General features: G+C 57.2%; 1 protein-coding gene across 4 annotated transcripts in view; it reads left to right on the forward strand.

Annotated features, from left to right (window-relative positions):
• The window catches only part of SLC45A4 (solute carrier family 45 member 4), a 79,107-nt gene that overhangs the window by 41,253 nt on the left and 21,946 nt on the right, over nt 1–15,908 (forward strand). The window lies entirely within an intron of this gene.

Genomic DNA, 15,908 nt, shown 5'->3' on the forward strand with positions numbered 1-15,908 from the left:
ATTGTTGTTATTATCGACTTAAATCTGAGTTTACTGTGGACTTTAGGTGGCTGAATGATGGATATTTCCAGAAATTCTCAGAGGTAACACTCAGGTTAGCATTACTAAGCCTGGTATATGAAAATGCTGGCATCCCTTCCAAATTACCACTGGGGGTGCCTTAGGCCCTAAAAATGTGGCCAGGGTATTTAATTTTCCCCGTTGCTAAGAAGGTTTTAAAATCTGTAATTTTCCAACTGGATAAGGGGCCAAACTATTTAGAAGCATGTTTCATTCTAGAATTCCACATGTGTCTAGTAAAATATTTAAACAATCTATTTATTTTGGCTGTTACAGGAAAGTTTCTCTGAACGTGGTAAAATGTTTCTTGTTCAGAGAGCACAGGCTAAGGCCCAGCGTGGTGCAGATCAGTTAGAGAAGCACGCGGCCCCTTCAGTTATGAACAGGCCCCCTGGCGTCAGGGCGCTCTGCAGGCAGATGCACTTGGGCATTTCACAGCACAGCAGGTGCCGTACCTGTCTTGTCAGGCACGTTAATAAAGGAGCAGGCTCGTCGCTCTTAGTGTTTAGGTTGCTGTGTTTCAACATGTTTTCCCTTTGGCATCGCCGGTGTTTTATTTTTCATCTTTAAAAATAAGAGGCCTGGGCTTCCCTGGTGGCGCAGTGGTTGGGAGTCCGCCTGCCGATGCAGGGGACGCGGGTTCGTGCCCCGGTCCGGGAGGATCCCGCATGCCTCGGAGCGGCTGGGCCCGTGGGCCATGGCCGCTGGGCCGGCACGTCCGGAGCCTGTGCTCCGCAATGGGAGAGGCCACAGCAGTGAGAGGCCCGTGTACCGCAAAAAAAAAAAAAAAAAAAAAAAAAGAGGCCTGAGAAAGTGGCCCGGATGAGTTAAGAACCTTTTCTGGAGAGTTGGGGGTGGTGGAGTGTGCCCCACGTGGGTCACCCTTTGTTCTTTCATCCGTGTGTTGATCACCTCTCATTTACCCTGCTCACCTTCCTCGGGTGCCCACATGTGCCAGGCCACTGGGGGTGGATAGGGCGCCATGTCTGTCCCCGTGCGGCTTAGTCCTCGTGCTGGAGGTGGGGGAGTGACCCGCCTTTGCTGAGAGGAGAAGAGCTGGGGTGAGATGCCGGCCCCCAGAGGTTGCGGCACCCCCTCCCGGGCGGGCTGGGGAGACCTCTCAGGGTGGGCGGCTCCAGAGTGGCAGTGAGGCGAGAGGCTTGGAGACCACCTTTGTGGCCAGACCTCAGGATGGGGTACATCCGGTGGCAGTTCATCTTACCAAGCATTTATTTTGTCCCTTTGCTGTGCAGCGATGTGGGTTCGTGGGTTGAGGCCTTAACGAAAGCAGTGTGGCTAAGCTCATGGGGTCAGCGTCAGGCACCCTTATTTAACTTCTAGATCGTCTCCCCGTGGTTATGGTGACAAGTACAGAATTCAGAACCTCTGATTACTGAGAAATAAGTTGGTACGATTGGTAGAGATTTGGGAGCTCTTATTTCCACATTTCCTTGGTGATAAGTCATGTGTATTGTGGCTCAAAACCCTGGAACCAGCACAGCTCCTTGGAACTTTCACACTTTACAGGCTGTGAGTCTCAATTTCCACACAACTTACATTTCATTGTTTGGTTTTGAGTATTTCGTGTATTACATGAGACTTGTATCTATTTTAGGTATTCCGGGGTAATACGTATTATGTGTTTTACTATATGATACGTAGGCTAGACATTAAGTGTAGCTTTTGAAAGTCGCAGGTACGTTGGTTCCACATGAACATCCAGAAATGGTGATGGAAAGAGGGAGGATTGTCCTCACAGGTGGCCGTGACAGACGGACCCAAAGGAGATGAAGGGGACCCTTGTCACTGACCCTGAACACTGCATAGGTCATGGTCATGGGCAGAGCAGGACTCTGGACAGAGGCTGTTTGCACAGGTTAAAGGAATGCTTCTTAATGAGAGTTGTTCCTAGATGGGCTTAGACTGCAAACAGACGACAGACGGCCAGGGTATTTCTCAGGGTTGTACTTTCATTATACTCTTAGGGGCAACATAGTATTCAGAGTTTTCTGATCTGAGTCAGAGCTTCTTAAAGTTGTCTGTCACACCCAGAGGTGTGGTGTTTATTACTGGATTTTGTATATTAATAATTATTAAAGCTGAAACAGTATTCTCCCACTCAGCGTGGACAGTTTGATCCCCTTGATAGACACATGTCTGCAGTTGGAACCAACACCACAGTTAAGACCAGGAATATTTTCATTGTCCCAGGAGCCTCCCTAGTGGCCCCTCACGTCAGTCCACCTTGACCCCCGTCACCACCCGCCCGCCTCTGTCATACATAGTTTGGCCCTTTCTGAAGTTCGTGTAAACAGCATCACAAGTCCGTGGCCTGGTTTCTGCAGTGCTTTTGTGGTTGAGCCATCCGTCCTGCTGCACTGACTACTAGCCCACTGAGTGGACCCACCCCCCTTTGCTCTATTCATTCACCAGCTGATGGACAGGTGGATTGTTTCCATTTGGGAGCTGTTTTAAATAAAGCTGCTCTGACATTACCTGCAAGGCTCTGTGTGGACCTGTGTTTCATCTCTCATGAGTAGAGACCTCGGAGTGGGCGTCTGGCCGCACGGTAAGTGCCAGGGTTACTTTGTAAGAGAAGACCGTTCCCTCCAGCCTCCACATCCTTCACGGACGGCATTTGTGTTTCCCTAATGAATACTGACTCTCAGCAGCTTTCCGTGTGCTTAGTGGGCATTCGTGTATCTTAGGTGAAGTGCGTGTTCACGTCTTTTGCTGACATTTCAGTCAGGTTGTTTGTCTTCTTAATGAGTTGTGAGAGTTCTTTATTAAAGAGTCCTTTATCAGATATGACGCCCTTGGGCGTCTAGTTCTGTCCGAGGGATGATCCTGTCTTGCACGTCGCTTCTGCGGTGAGTGGCGGTTTAGATGTGATGACGCGCAGCCCGTCCCCGGGCCAGGCTCTTGTGGTCAGTGTGTGCGTGTCCTCTGCCCCCGGGGAGGCTCCGAGCAGCGCCCGCAGCGCCGTCGTTCCGTCACTGTTCCTGCAGGTCCCCGCCCTGCCCCGCCCCCTTTAAGGGCAGATTCAGACGGGCTCACCTAGTGGCCCGTGCCCAGGGGAGGCTCACTGTGTGTGTGTGTGTGTGTGTGTGTGTGTGTGTGGAAGGAAAGAACGAGTGACGCGCCTTAGATGCCAGACGTGTCCACGTGGCCTCGTCAAAGGCCGGACTCCTGGTTTCCTCGGTCCCGGACGGCCTGCCCCGACCCGGGCACATGAGGCCTCTGGACCTGCTGGCGTGTAGGACACAGAAGGCCTGTGGGGAACTAGGGAACACTAGGGTCAGTGCCCACCCCAAACGGAGCTAATATGCATTACCATTCGTTCCAATTGCGTGTGTTTGCCCTTTAAGCGGATGTGGCCAGTCTCCGTTAGAGATGCGCAACCACTCAGATGAGGACACACGTAAATACTATGGAGACAGCGTTAGTCACCATCCCACGTGAGGAAGCAGAGGCTGGGAGGGCTGGTCCACCTGCCTCCCACCTGCCTCGGGGGAGCCCACCAGGGGGAAGTCGGGTGTTTAAACCTTCAAGTGTCTGGCCCGTGTTTCAGCTTCAGCATCCTGACAGTGGAAGCTGTAGGTTTCACTGTGTTACAGACCTTTCTGGTTTGTGGTCTCACGGCCATCTGCGAATAGAGCAGGTGGGCTGCGCGGTGAGCAGAGCTGAGGGAAGTCGGTGGTTTCAGCTTAAATCCCCAGCCCTCGGCCTGGCCCCTCCCTCCATCTGCATTTCAAGTCCGCTGCGTTGAGGACCAGGGGAGTCACAGGCTGGGAGATGGGGTGCCCTCCACCCCACAGCGGCCCGGAGGGAGGATGGATGGGGCGGGGAGTGGTCGCCGCAAGGTGGTGCTCGGAGGATACACGGAGTGTGCAGGCCCCAGGAATCGTGACTGGTTCCCATGTGCTTCTGTTGTCCCCAGCGGGCACCGAGGTGGGGAGCTCATCCGCCCCCTGCTGGCTCCACTTCACGGGGGAGACACTGAATTCTGAGTCCTCCTCCGGGAGGCGAAGCACACGCCCTAATCGGGAGGGAACAGAGCCCCACGTGGTCTTGGTTCTGATACCATGGAGATCCTGACAGCTTTGGGTGCTGGGCCCCATCAGGAGGGCGCCAGGGTGCGCCTCACCCGCCAGCAGGTTCCCTGCCCCTGCTTCTGGGAAGGTCCTGCCACATCCCCCCTGCGTGGTTCTAACCAGTGGCGGGCGTCCCAGCCCGTGGCCGCCCATCTCAAGTCGTCTGGGATTCACTTGGTAATTTTGTGGCATACTGAAGGGTAGTGGCTTTGTTAGAATCTGTATTTTCTATTTGGTTGGAATAATTCTTTTCATAATTGAGTGTGTCGCTGGAATCGAAACGGCTCCTTCCGAAGGTCGGCGGCCGTGCTGGGCGTGTGTGGGTGCTTCAGGAGTCCGTCTCATGGCGGCTGCTTTGAAACCCCACCATCTCTTCCCAGGTTTCAATCGCCTGGCGTTGAGGATGACAGCTGAAATCCGTATTTAGGTTAGAGTTAACTTCCGTGGTCCGTCTGTGAGCTCAGACCGTGGTGGTGGGGTAGGTACCGGGGAGCCAGCCTCAGCTACACGCCCGGGCTCTGCACACGCCCTTGGAGGAGGCCAGGTCATTTCTCTTCCCAGCGGTTCCGGGGGGCCAGGGCAGGAGCAACCCCACTGACGACAGGTCAGAAAACCTAAACTGGGCCGAGCAGCCTTGTTACCTGGGGCACCCACCACCCAGGGAGCTCCACAGGTGACAAACCAGGTAACTTCATTCTCATGAGATGGTTCTTTTGCCAAACCAATATCTATTCCTGGTTCCTGACACGGTGCAGTGTGGTGGCTTCTCTTGTGGCGGAGCATGGGCTCTAGGTGTGCAGGCTTCAGTAGTTGTGGCACGTGGGCCCAGTAGTTGTGGCATGCGGGCTCTAGAGTGCAGGCTCAGTGGTGGTGGCTCATGGGCTTAGTTGCTCCACGGCATGTGGGAGCTTCCCGGACCAGGGCTCGAACCCGTGTCCCCTGCATTGGCAGGCGGATTCTAACCACTGTGCCACCAGGGAGGCCCGTAAGTGCAGTTTAAATTGGAACACTGTAAACCGTTTGTGATTGCTGGCCCCTGGCGTGAAGTGTGTGCCCCGCCACCAAGGACACCGCAGCACTCTTGGCCTCGTCCACAGCAAGGCTTTTGTCCGGCCAGTTTGGGACCTGCATTGAGGGCCCCTGATTCCAAGTGAGCACCTCTTGTGCCGGAGCCTCTGGACCAGCAGCAGTGCTATCCCTCAGTGCTAGAAGGCGATGCTGCGTTGCTGGGCTGTGGAGGACAGAAGGCCCCTGTGACAGCAGAGGAGGAGGTGGGTGTGACGCCAGGACAGTCCTCCCTCCCTGGTCCTATTGGCCGAGACCTCTGGTCGGCACAGCATAGGAGGAACGCCCACCTCTCGTGGGAGACACTGCAGGCCAGCAGTCCCATGACTGCCAGTCCCGTGAGCTCGGGAAGAAAACGGAGCAGGCCCAGTGCAGCCACCGTGGTTCTACGTCGTCCCTCGCAGGGGAGGGTGCCTTTAAAAACTTCAGTTCTGGGCTTCCCTGGTGGCACAGTGGTTGAGAGTCTGCCTGCCGATGCAGGGGACACGGGTTCGTGCCCTGGTCCGGGAAGATCCCACATGCCGCGGAGCGGCTGGGCCCGTGAGCCATGGCCGCTGAGCCTGCGCGTCTGGAGCCTGTGCTCTGCAACGGGAGAGGCCACAACAGGGAGAGGCCCGCGTACCGCAAGAAAACCCCCAAAAAACAAAACAACTTCAGTTCTGCTTTCTTGAATATACAGCATTTTCACCAAGTTCAGCGGTCACGTAGTGAGACTGCCGCCCCTCCTGCCCTGCAGCACCTGGTGCTGCCCCTGCAGGCAGCCGGTTTCGTGCGCCTTCATCAGGAGGTTCCCACACGTGTGACACACGCGACAAGCCCCCAGCAGCAGCAGAGCATCCAGGGCAGGTAGAGAGCCCAGGTCCAGGTCAGAGCAGAAAGCCCGTGGCTTTCTCTCCAGGCCGAAGCTGTGTGGCAGCCCCGGGGAGGGGCGGGGCGCCTTGGCTCTGCCCTCGCAGGAGGCTTCCCGCTGACCTCGGGGCTGCCCTCAGGTGCCTTCAGCATCACCGTCATCTCTCCCGCTTCCTGACAGGCCAGGTCTGTTAACACACTGGATTCCCACCGTTCGTCAAGCCCTGCAGCTTTAGGAGGGGCCTGTAAAAATATGTTATGTTCTTAGGGTTCAGGCTCAAAGCGTCAGATAAAGGAGGTCAGGGGGCACCTATAAAAACTGCTGTTTTGTTAGTGTCGAGGGGCTTCTGGTAAGACCCACAAACCCGAGGCGAGGGAGAGGGTGAAGGTGTGGCATGCTGGGGGCTGGGGGCCCAGAGGCCCCAGCAGGCATAGCAGCACCCGTGCCTGCTTCCTGCAGGGCCTGTGGTCTGAGGGCAAGGGAGGGGCTGCCCAGGAGCTCCTGCACACCAGCTCCTGCTGCATGCTGGCACTGGGGGTAGGTGCCCGTCATTTGCATGCCGTGTGTGTGCGCGTGTGCGCGGGTATAATGTGTGCGTGTGTTGTGTGTGTGCACGCGCATGTGTATAATGTGTGCGCGTGTGTGCACGGGTATAATGTATGCATGTGTACATATTAATGTGTGTGTGCCCTCAGGTGCAGCTGATGAATCTGGCCTCAGAGTTGGGATCAAGTGGGAGCGTGGGGTCCCCTCTGAGAGTCTGGGAACAGCCTGCCCAGAGCCCTGAGCAGACCTCGCTGAGGGGCAGGCGCCCTCCTGGGCTGACCCAGTCTGTTCCCAGACAGCCTTTTCCCTTGGGAAGCAGACCCCCGCCCATTGTTTCCTTCTTGGTTCAGGAAGTGTCCTGGAGGGAAGAGGAGAGTCATAGAGGAATGTCCTGTGGTCTCTGAGTTGACGGCGAGACGCGACTTCTCGAAACCTGCCTGATGATGGTCGGGGGCGCCGTGATGGCCTGGGAATGACCAAGTGGTTTGCAGGGTTATTTACGCGGAAGGTTAGGTTTAGTCTTGTCTGTCTCGTTCAGGAGGGGTGAAACTTTGTTCATTTTGTATATGTCTATTTTTCTTCTTGAAACACTTTTCCACTTTCTGTCCTAGCTTAATGTGAATCAGGATTCCTAGGATATGATTTGTCCCAACTTGAACCTCACCTCTTCTTCCTGTGGGAAAAACCTACCCTTTAAAAGCGCGCCTTAAAGAAAACATTCGAAGTTTAAGTGCCTTAACTGCTATAGTCATTTTCCTCCACTCCCCGGATTGCTGAGGGAAACTGACAGCGAGGCCAGCGCCGCTGCAGCAGAGTGGGAACGTGACCCGGGGGCAGCCCCACTGAATCACCCGCCGCATCAACACCCTTCTGTAATCCAGGCCCCTGCCCCCTCACCCCACCCTGAGCTGGAGGTTACAGCCCGGCCCGCCCAGTGCCTTCTTGTGCTGTTGACTCAGGCTAGCCTTCAAAATCCACAGGGCAGCGCCCGGGAACACAAGTCTTTGGTGAGAATTGAGCAATGCAGGTTCATATGCTGTATCCCAAGTGCAAACGCATGTCCCCGTGGCGTCCTTGTGAGCACGATGTTGCCCACAGGTGACCTGCTGCGAGTTAACCTTTTGCACGACGCATCTAGGCGTGGACCTTCCAGCAGGTGTGCTTTATACCCTGCAGCGCTTCTGCGGGCTCAGATGTGCCCGCTGCCTTCCTAGGAATCCCCTCATGTCTCATGACGCCCCGGGGGCCTTCTGCAGGTGGCCCTCTCGGCTGGGCTTTCTGTTTTGTGAAAGGAGGTCTAGCACCTCACTGCCCTCGGTTTCCTTTGTGCCACAGAATTCCTGAGGCATACCTTGCTGGTTCACCTGGCACTCCTCGTTTTTTTTGTTTTGTTTTGTTTTTAACGTCTTTATTGGAGTATAATTGCTTTACAATGGTGTGTTAGTTTCTGCTTTATAACCAAGTGAATCAGCTATATATATACACACCTGGCACTCCTTGATTTCACGAAGCTGCGTCACTTACGGGCTATTTTCAGAGAATCAGGCCACCATGTCGCCTGAAAGAGGGACAACTCAAGGAGTCTGGAGGCCTCGTACCAGAAGGCCCGGGAAATGGGCAAGTGGTCCAGGCGCGAGTGGTGGTTCTGGGGACCAGAACCCAGGGGAAGGACACAGCGCCCAGCTTGTAACTGTGTTTGCTTTCGTTGCCCAAGCCGAGGCGATGCCCACAGGCCTCCAGAGGCTTTCAGGCCGCCGGCGCATGCCTGGGACATGTGAGGACCCTCGCTGTCACAGCGGGCAGGGGGTCCTGAGGCGTCTGGTTCTGGGCCCGTCCTCCGTGCCACCACTGTTCAGTGTGTGGGAACCTCCCCTGTGTGGGGGTTCGGTCCTGGGCTGAGAATAGCTCAGAGTCTTTGAGTTTGGATTCTGCGTTGATGCTTCCAGTTTTCATTTTCAGCGAAAACCGTCCCAGGCTTGGCCATCCTCCTTCAGGTGGTGGAGGGTTTCTTTGTTGTGCTTCTTATCCAGCAGTTCTTCTCGCATCGCTGGAAACTGATGCTGTCCAGTCCTGGAGAATGCTATCAGAAGGCCCTCTGGGGATGGGTTTCCCCTGGACCTGCCCGCCCTGCGTGGCGCTTGGCTCACCCTGAGGCTTATACTGGGTTGCCCGTCTGCAGGCCCGAGGGTAGGGGCAGGTCTGCTCTGCTCCCCAGGGTCCCCTGCTGTTGGGAGACGGTGCTCAGGCTACTCTCGTTGGGACTTGGGGGACGATTGTCCGGCAGTCGGTCCTTCCCTGTGGAGAGAGCGCTGGGCTCAGTCCTCGTCGTCCCCCTGCCCCCCGAGTGCCATCTAGCGAGGGGGCAGGTGCCGCCCACAGGGCTGGAGGATGGGCCTTGAAAGACTTTCAGTCTAAGTGAAACAGTACAGACGCAAAAGGGCAAAGGCTGTGTGATCCCACTCCCATGAGGCCCCGCGCGTAGAATGTGGGCCCTGGGGGAGGGGCACGGGGAGTGAGTGAACGGGGGCAGAGTTTCAGTCCTGGGGGGATGGTGGGGATGTCCCTATCACTGAACCCAGCGCCCACAGGTGGTGAGAGTGGTAACTTTTACGTGATGTATATTTTACGCCCATTTTTTAAATGTGAAAGAAACCTGGATGGGCCTTACAGAATATCTGACTGAAAACTGGATTTCCTGCTGACGAGAGACTAAGGAAGCCTGAAGGGTGACACATGGCCCAGGCTGGGAGGTGGCAGAGTGCCCGCTCTCTCAGTGGACGAGAGTTCCAGACACACGTGTGTGTCCGTGCCCGGGAGCCCTGACGTGACCGCCCACCCAGGCCGGGGGACCCTCGCAGTGCCCCCCAAAGCACAGGCAGCATGCCGGGGGGACCCATAAATGGGCAGGAGTTTGTCCAAGTCTCCTGAATTTTGACTGAGGTGATTGAAAACCTGTCGTGCAGGGCTGTTTTGTTTGCGTTGGGAAGTCTGGATTTCCTTGTGTTTCAGATCATTGTATTTTAGAAACAATGAAATGTCAGCTGCAGTCGTTTTTCCCAAGGAGCTCTGTGCCTGTTGTTCTTCCATCCAACGCTTACTGAGCACCTACCTGCCAGGTGCCGGGCATGGTGCCAGGTGCCGGGGGGTGGGGGGGCGGTGCGGGAGCAGCCTAGGCTTCTGCTTCAGGTGGAGCCGTGTGCACGTAGGGTCTGTGTGGGGATGCCGGCGCCCTCATGCCAGCGATCGAAGGCCCCAGGTCAGGGAAGGCCTGGAGGGAGGTCATCTAGCACGCTGGCGCCGAGGCTGTGCCTGGTACTCACGGGGCCTGGGGTCACGGTTGTGATTCATGGTCTGAAGAGGAAGAGTAGGAAGGGCAGTCAGAGTACAGGTCACTGCCCGCTCTGTCAAAGGGGAGCATGCGGACAACAGGAACAGAACAGGAGGCAACTCCCGGGCACAGAAAGGGGGAGGGGGATGGGGAAGCTGTGTGGAGGACGTGGCCCTGGGCCTCCTGGTCGCAAAGAGTAATAAGTAGGGGGTCAGTGAGCGAAGGTGAGTTGGCACACTCCAGGCCGCGGCACGGCAGGGAGAGGCGTAGAGGGAAGTGCGGCGTGTTGGGGAAGCTGTGGCTAAGCCTGCGTGGCACGAGCTTGGTGCAGAGTCGTTTGAGGGAGCTCTGGCCCCTGGTGGGCCAGATCCTAGGAGGCCTTCTGTGCCACTCCAAGGAGGCGATTTACAGAGAAACCCGAGCGATTCTGCCCTTGGCCAGTATTGCACACACGAGCAGCGGTAAAGCAAGAATGGTTTTTAGAAGTCTTTTTTTTTTTAAATTAATTAATTTATTTATGTTTTGGCTGCATTGGGTCTTTGTTGTTGCGCACGGCTTTCTCTAGTCGCGGCGAGCAGGGTCTACTCTTCGTTGTGGTGCGCGGGCTTCTCATTGCGGTGGCTTCTCTTGTTGCGGAGCACGGGCTCTAGGCTCACGGGGTTCAGTAGTTGTGGCTCGTGGGCTCTAGAGTGCAGGCTCAGTAGTTGTGTACGGGCTCAGTTGATCCGCAGCAGGTGGGATCTTCCCGGACCAGGGCTTGAACCCGTGTCCCCTGCATCGGCAGGCAGATTCTTAACCACTGTGCCACCAGGTAGGTCCTACTCTTTGCTCTTAAAGGCAACCCGTATAGAATGTGTCCACCAGCAAAATATTTCCCAGATGATGGTAATTTTGTCATTAAAAACCCAGCTATTTAAATCTTACACGAAATACATACACATATATCAGTAAATTACGTAAATCGTATGTAGATGAATCATTTGTCTTGGGGTGAGTGTAGGTTGTTTGCCCCCCGTTTAAGTGGAGAGAGGATGTGGGGTGTATCTGACAGCTTGTAAACTGATGGAAACATCACAGAAAGAAACTTGAAGGACTGCCACCCATCATGTTGAATTGGGAGTGATTGTTAGAAGTACCTTTATCTGCAATCCGCAGTGGAGGTGTGTGTAGCACGCAATGCAAAACGGGCAGAAACTGAAAGCGTTTAAGCCTCCGTTTGAGGCGGTCAGGGCTGGGCACCTGCGTGCTGTGCTGTTGACCGTGGCTGGAAGAGCCCTGCCCCTGGGCCCGCACAAGGTCAGCACAGCCAAGGGTCAGGCCACAGGCTCCGCTCAGGAGGGGCGGGGGCAGCGAGCCTAGCGAGAGGGTGTGAGGCTTCATCAGTTTCAACCAAATTATTTATGCGTCCTTAAAGTCCCTCTAGACTTACACACCCTTGCATTTTGCTGTCATTTCACAGCACGATTAGGGGTGTCGCTGCCTGCTTTGATGGCAGGTCTCTGGGCCCAGCAGCAGCTCCGCAGGGCCGCTCGCTCTTTCTCTTCCTCAGCCGGGAGCCTGACTCTGCCCCCTCTCGCTGCCGCCCTGCGTTGCAGGCCTGGCTGAAGGCCTTTGGTCCCCGGGTCCTCCCCACAGTCTCCGGACTGTGAATAAGTCCTCATTTTCTTCACCGTTTTCCGGGCTAGACTGTGACAGCAAAGCAGGGTTTAACCACAGCCAGACCGGAAATGCAGTCTGTGTAGACCCAGCCACCACCTGGGTTTGAAGCGCTTTTCCAGGCACCAGCCGCACCAGCCGGGCCCCCTGTAATCCGACACTCATGACTTATAAATGGGGCCTGTCGTGCCTCTCATGAATTTTAGTCATCCCACCTAATTGAAGAGCAGGGTAGGTGTCTCACGCTGTTGGTTTTGCGTGGGGTGGTCGCCAGTGGTGTGGCCTGGGGCAGGGTGGGCCAGGCCCAGCCCTTGCAGGTCGTCTGCATCTCTTGGCCCACGTGTTCCACCTTCCCTGGCGGTGAGGCCACACGTGCGGGGGCACTGCAGCCCCTGTCCTCGGGGAGGGCAGGCCAGCTTTAAGGGGAGGACACCCACTTTCACAGCGGGTTCCGAGGTCGCCACGCAGGACAGCACTGCAGGCCAGGGCACGGAAGCCCCGAGAGCCCGGCTGCCGGGAGGAAGGCTCAGAGCCGAGGCTGGACGGGGAGCCAGACTGCGACCGCTGGCTTTCCCACGTCACCAGCTCTGGGGCCCTGCCGCGCTGCAGTGTGGCGAGGCCGTGGCCGTGCAGAGGAGAAAGTTCTGGAGGCAAGCTGTCTAGGACCAGGGGAAGGGTGGAGCTGGCACACTCCCTGACCACCCCTGGAACCCTTTTCTGGTGGGCGGGGTGGAGGGATGCTCTAAGTGCTAACAGAAGGGCAATGTCGAAACGGGCTCGTGAATAAGGCTCCCACGCTGGCCCAGGGATGTGGCCTGTCATCCGTCAGTCCTCCCCAGGGTCCTGGACAAGGCCGTCTGTGCCGAGGGAGCTGGGGCTCAGGAAGGGAGGTGGCTTGCCCAGGGGTCCATGGCCAGAAAGTGTAGACTCAGAATTGGAGCCTCTCCTCTTCTTGAGGGCAGGCCAGGCCTGAGTCTGCAGCAAACGAGGAGAGGAGAGCGGGGCTAACGGTGTTGGTTCCCGCTTCCCGCTCTTAGAAGTGAGGTGTGCAGACCCCGTGGTGACGATGCCAGCAGCAGCTGTTCCAGCGACCTAATCCCTACACGGATCTGCAGGTGACATCCTCTTACAGAGTTTTGCAGGTGAGGAAGGAGGCGCCCACAGAGTCAGGTCAGTGGTGGAGCTGGGATTTGAACTCGGCTCTCAGCGCCCCTGCCCCTCAGGAGCTGCGCCTGCTGCGCTTGGCGGAGATGTGATAAAGGGAGATGGGGTTAGAGGTTTTTAAAAAATACTCCAGATCTTTATTGACAAAGGTAATAGCAACGTTTAGTAAGAATTTAATTTTTTAAGTTTCCAGACACTTGTTAGTTTTCGTGTAATAGCGTTTCAGGAGGTAGGATATGATGCCCAGACCCTGAAGGCGGCGCTGCTCGCAGCCCGGGGCGCGCTGGAGCCACAGCTCCTGAATTTCCCAGAATCCTCTGGGTCCGTCCTTGGCTGAGCACATCCATTATTTAAACACTAATTACGCGCTTGCAGGTGAATTGCGTTGACGAGGAAGGTAACACACTCACGTGCCTAACTACCTATCCGTCTACACTTCACTGTCCCCAGCCCTTGGAGGTGACCTCTGTGTGTTGTGTCTGCGTGTGGAGATGTCACGCAGAGGCTCTCTGAAACCCCGGTTCACTGACCTCGCTTCGGTACCGTGAGGTCGGCCGGAGGGAGTACTGACTCACACCAGGGAGGTTGGCCGGCGTCCGCAGGAGGGGTCCCCCCGCCCTAGCGCGTGCTCCGTAACCTCGCTCCACCGGAGCTTTGGGGGTGTTGCTGCCCACTTGTTATTAAAACCAGAGCTGTGGGTCGCAGCAGATAGGGTGGTGGCTGGGTTCTTTCCCCCTGACCCTAATTCAGGTCGCAGACTCTCAGAGTTGGGAGAGACCTTGGCTGCCACTGTGTCCAGGCCTTGCACAGGGGCCAGCCTGGGCCGGGGTGCCGAGTGGCCGTCGCGGGGCTCGGGGCGGGCTCGTTCCCCCCACCCGTGCCCTGGGCACGCTTGCTTAGTGCAGCATCTGTTTTGAAGAGTGTGGGATGGGTGGGTGGCGGGGAGGGGCCGGTGCTCCAGTCTGCAGTGGGCTGTGCTCCTGGGAGCTGCGGGAAGAAGGAGCCCCGCAGCCAGGCCCCAGCAGAGCAGGAGGGGCGTCCACGGGTTTCCCAGAGCCTCAGTGCCTGTGTGCACCTGGCCGAGGGCATCCTGCTGGGCCCTGGAGGCTCCTCCTCGTTCCAGCATAGGACCAGTGCTCCCACCGAGGTGCTGGGCAGCCCCCGGGTGGGGCTGGCGGTCTACTCCCTAGAGACTAAGCCCAGCCTCAGGGCCAACATGAGAGGCTGGAGCATGTTTATTTTACTGGAAGAAAGGCCGTTCGGAACCTTCCGGAATTTGACTAATGGTGCCTTTGGTAAGTGCGAATCTGCTATTTCCAGACTACTGCCTCTCCGTGCGAAATAGCTCATTCGGCACCAGAGTCCACCCGCAGGGAGCACCTAACGCATACACCGAACGAACTCTGCGTCACGTGGCTCTCCCCGCGGCACTGATGTCGCTGCTGTCCCCGACGTCACTGGGACTGGCCCCCGCATGGCCCAGGTGCTGGGGTCTGCACCTTCAGGCACCCATCCCTGCTCTTTAATGCTGTGATGAGGGACATCTGTGTTCAGTTCTGGGCTCCCAGGTCCAGCCTGGGGCGAGTGCCTGGACTCTGGGAAGGGGCTTGGGCTGCACAGGAGCCCCCGCGGACACCCACAGGGTCCGGCCAGTTGCACTCGGAACACCAGGGGTTGCTGTTCCAAGGGGGAGACCCAAGAACAGGCATCTGAGCTTCTTTTTCTTAATCCTTCTTCCTACCTTCCTGGAATTCTGGAAGGCTCCTTCAGCTCTGTGGCCCTCCCTCCAGCTGGACGAGGCGTTGCCCCGCTGCCCAGTGCAGACCCTCTCTGCTCGAGGCGGCGGGGGGCTTTCCTTGGGACCATGCCTGCGTCTGGGCCCCGGGGCCTCGGCCGGACCCGTGCTTTTTCACGGCTGTGGCCCTCAAGGGGGCTGCTTAGTGCCACGTTCCCCGCTGGGTTGGTTACGTTCATCCCGGGTTACTGCAGGCTGCCAAGGTTCCCACAGAGCGCGGGTTCTCATGGCTTTAATGTTATCATGAAGGTTTTGTCTGAGAATACAAGCATATCTTGATGGGGAAGGCTTTGTCTATTGAGAGAAAGAATGTAGTTCCTATTCCCATTTCAGATCTTTTGTTAAAGATTTATAGGCAGCTTTCCCAGTCCCCTGGCCCCCTCCCCCCAGAAGGACCAGTTTATCAAAAAAGCCGCTGGCTGTGCTGAATGGGAGGCCGCGCGCGTGACTGAGCGTGGCCGCTGTCGCCCGTGACCTCACACAGCCCTCAGCGAGCGGTGACACCCTCGGCGTTTCCTGTGAACGGGGAGCCTTTCTGGTCCCACCATTGTTGTTCATTTTTGCCGGGAAGAAAACAAAAATTATTTACTACGCACCGGTGCTGCGTGTGTTTAGAGCCTTGCTGGGAAATGCCGTGTCCGGGGCATCCCAGCGGCAGCCACGCCAGGGACGGACGGGGTTGGGGCTGTGTTCTCAGGGCTCGCTCGCTCCTCTGGGGCTGCTCTGGGGACGTGATGGGAAGTGTTTGTCTTCCTTGCCCAGCGCGGGGTGACCCCGGCTGTCCCCACACCCCAAGCACTCAGCTCCTGGTGGGTTCGCACTCCCTCTGCAGCCCAGGGGGACGTTTAGGAGAGCTGGGGACAAGGCAAAGGAGAACAGAGGCTGCTGTCGGTCCAGTCGGGCCTCCTGGGCGCTCCTGCCTCCTCGGCCTGACCAGCTGCTCCTGGTCCTGCAGCCTCTGCCCGGTTGCCCCTCCACGGAGGCCTTCCCTGGGTGTGGGGTGTCCCGTGCTGAGCAGGAAGGAGGACGGGGTGCGAGTGGAAGGGCCCGGCAGCGTCTCGCGCAGCAAGCACGTGGTCCTGGCGCCCATGCTCACCGGGCTCTGTGCCGGGAGCTGGCATTTGTGCTAATGCCCTCTACCCTCCTGGGGCCTCCGGCCAAGTCTAATAAACAAGGGCCAGCTGGGTTGGCAGGTAGGTGGCCTGGTGACCTCTGAGGGCAGTTTCGGGGTGGGGGCGGGGGTGCAGTAGGTGGAGGGAACGGGAGATGAGAAAGGAGTCGTTTGAACAGGGTCGGGTGGGGGGCGATGATGGCACCCTAACCAGAGGGAGGTGCAGCCCAGCTGCCTCG

Source organism: Pseudorca crassidens, chromosome 17, assembly GCF_039906515.1.
Source record: "Pseudorca crassidens isolate mPseCra1 chromosome 17, mPseCra1.hap1, whole genome shotgun sequence".
In the NCBI taxonomy this organism is placed as follows: Eukaryota; Metazoa; Chordata; class Mammalia; order Artiodactyla; family Delphinidae; genus Pseudorca; species Pseudorca crassidens.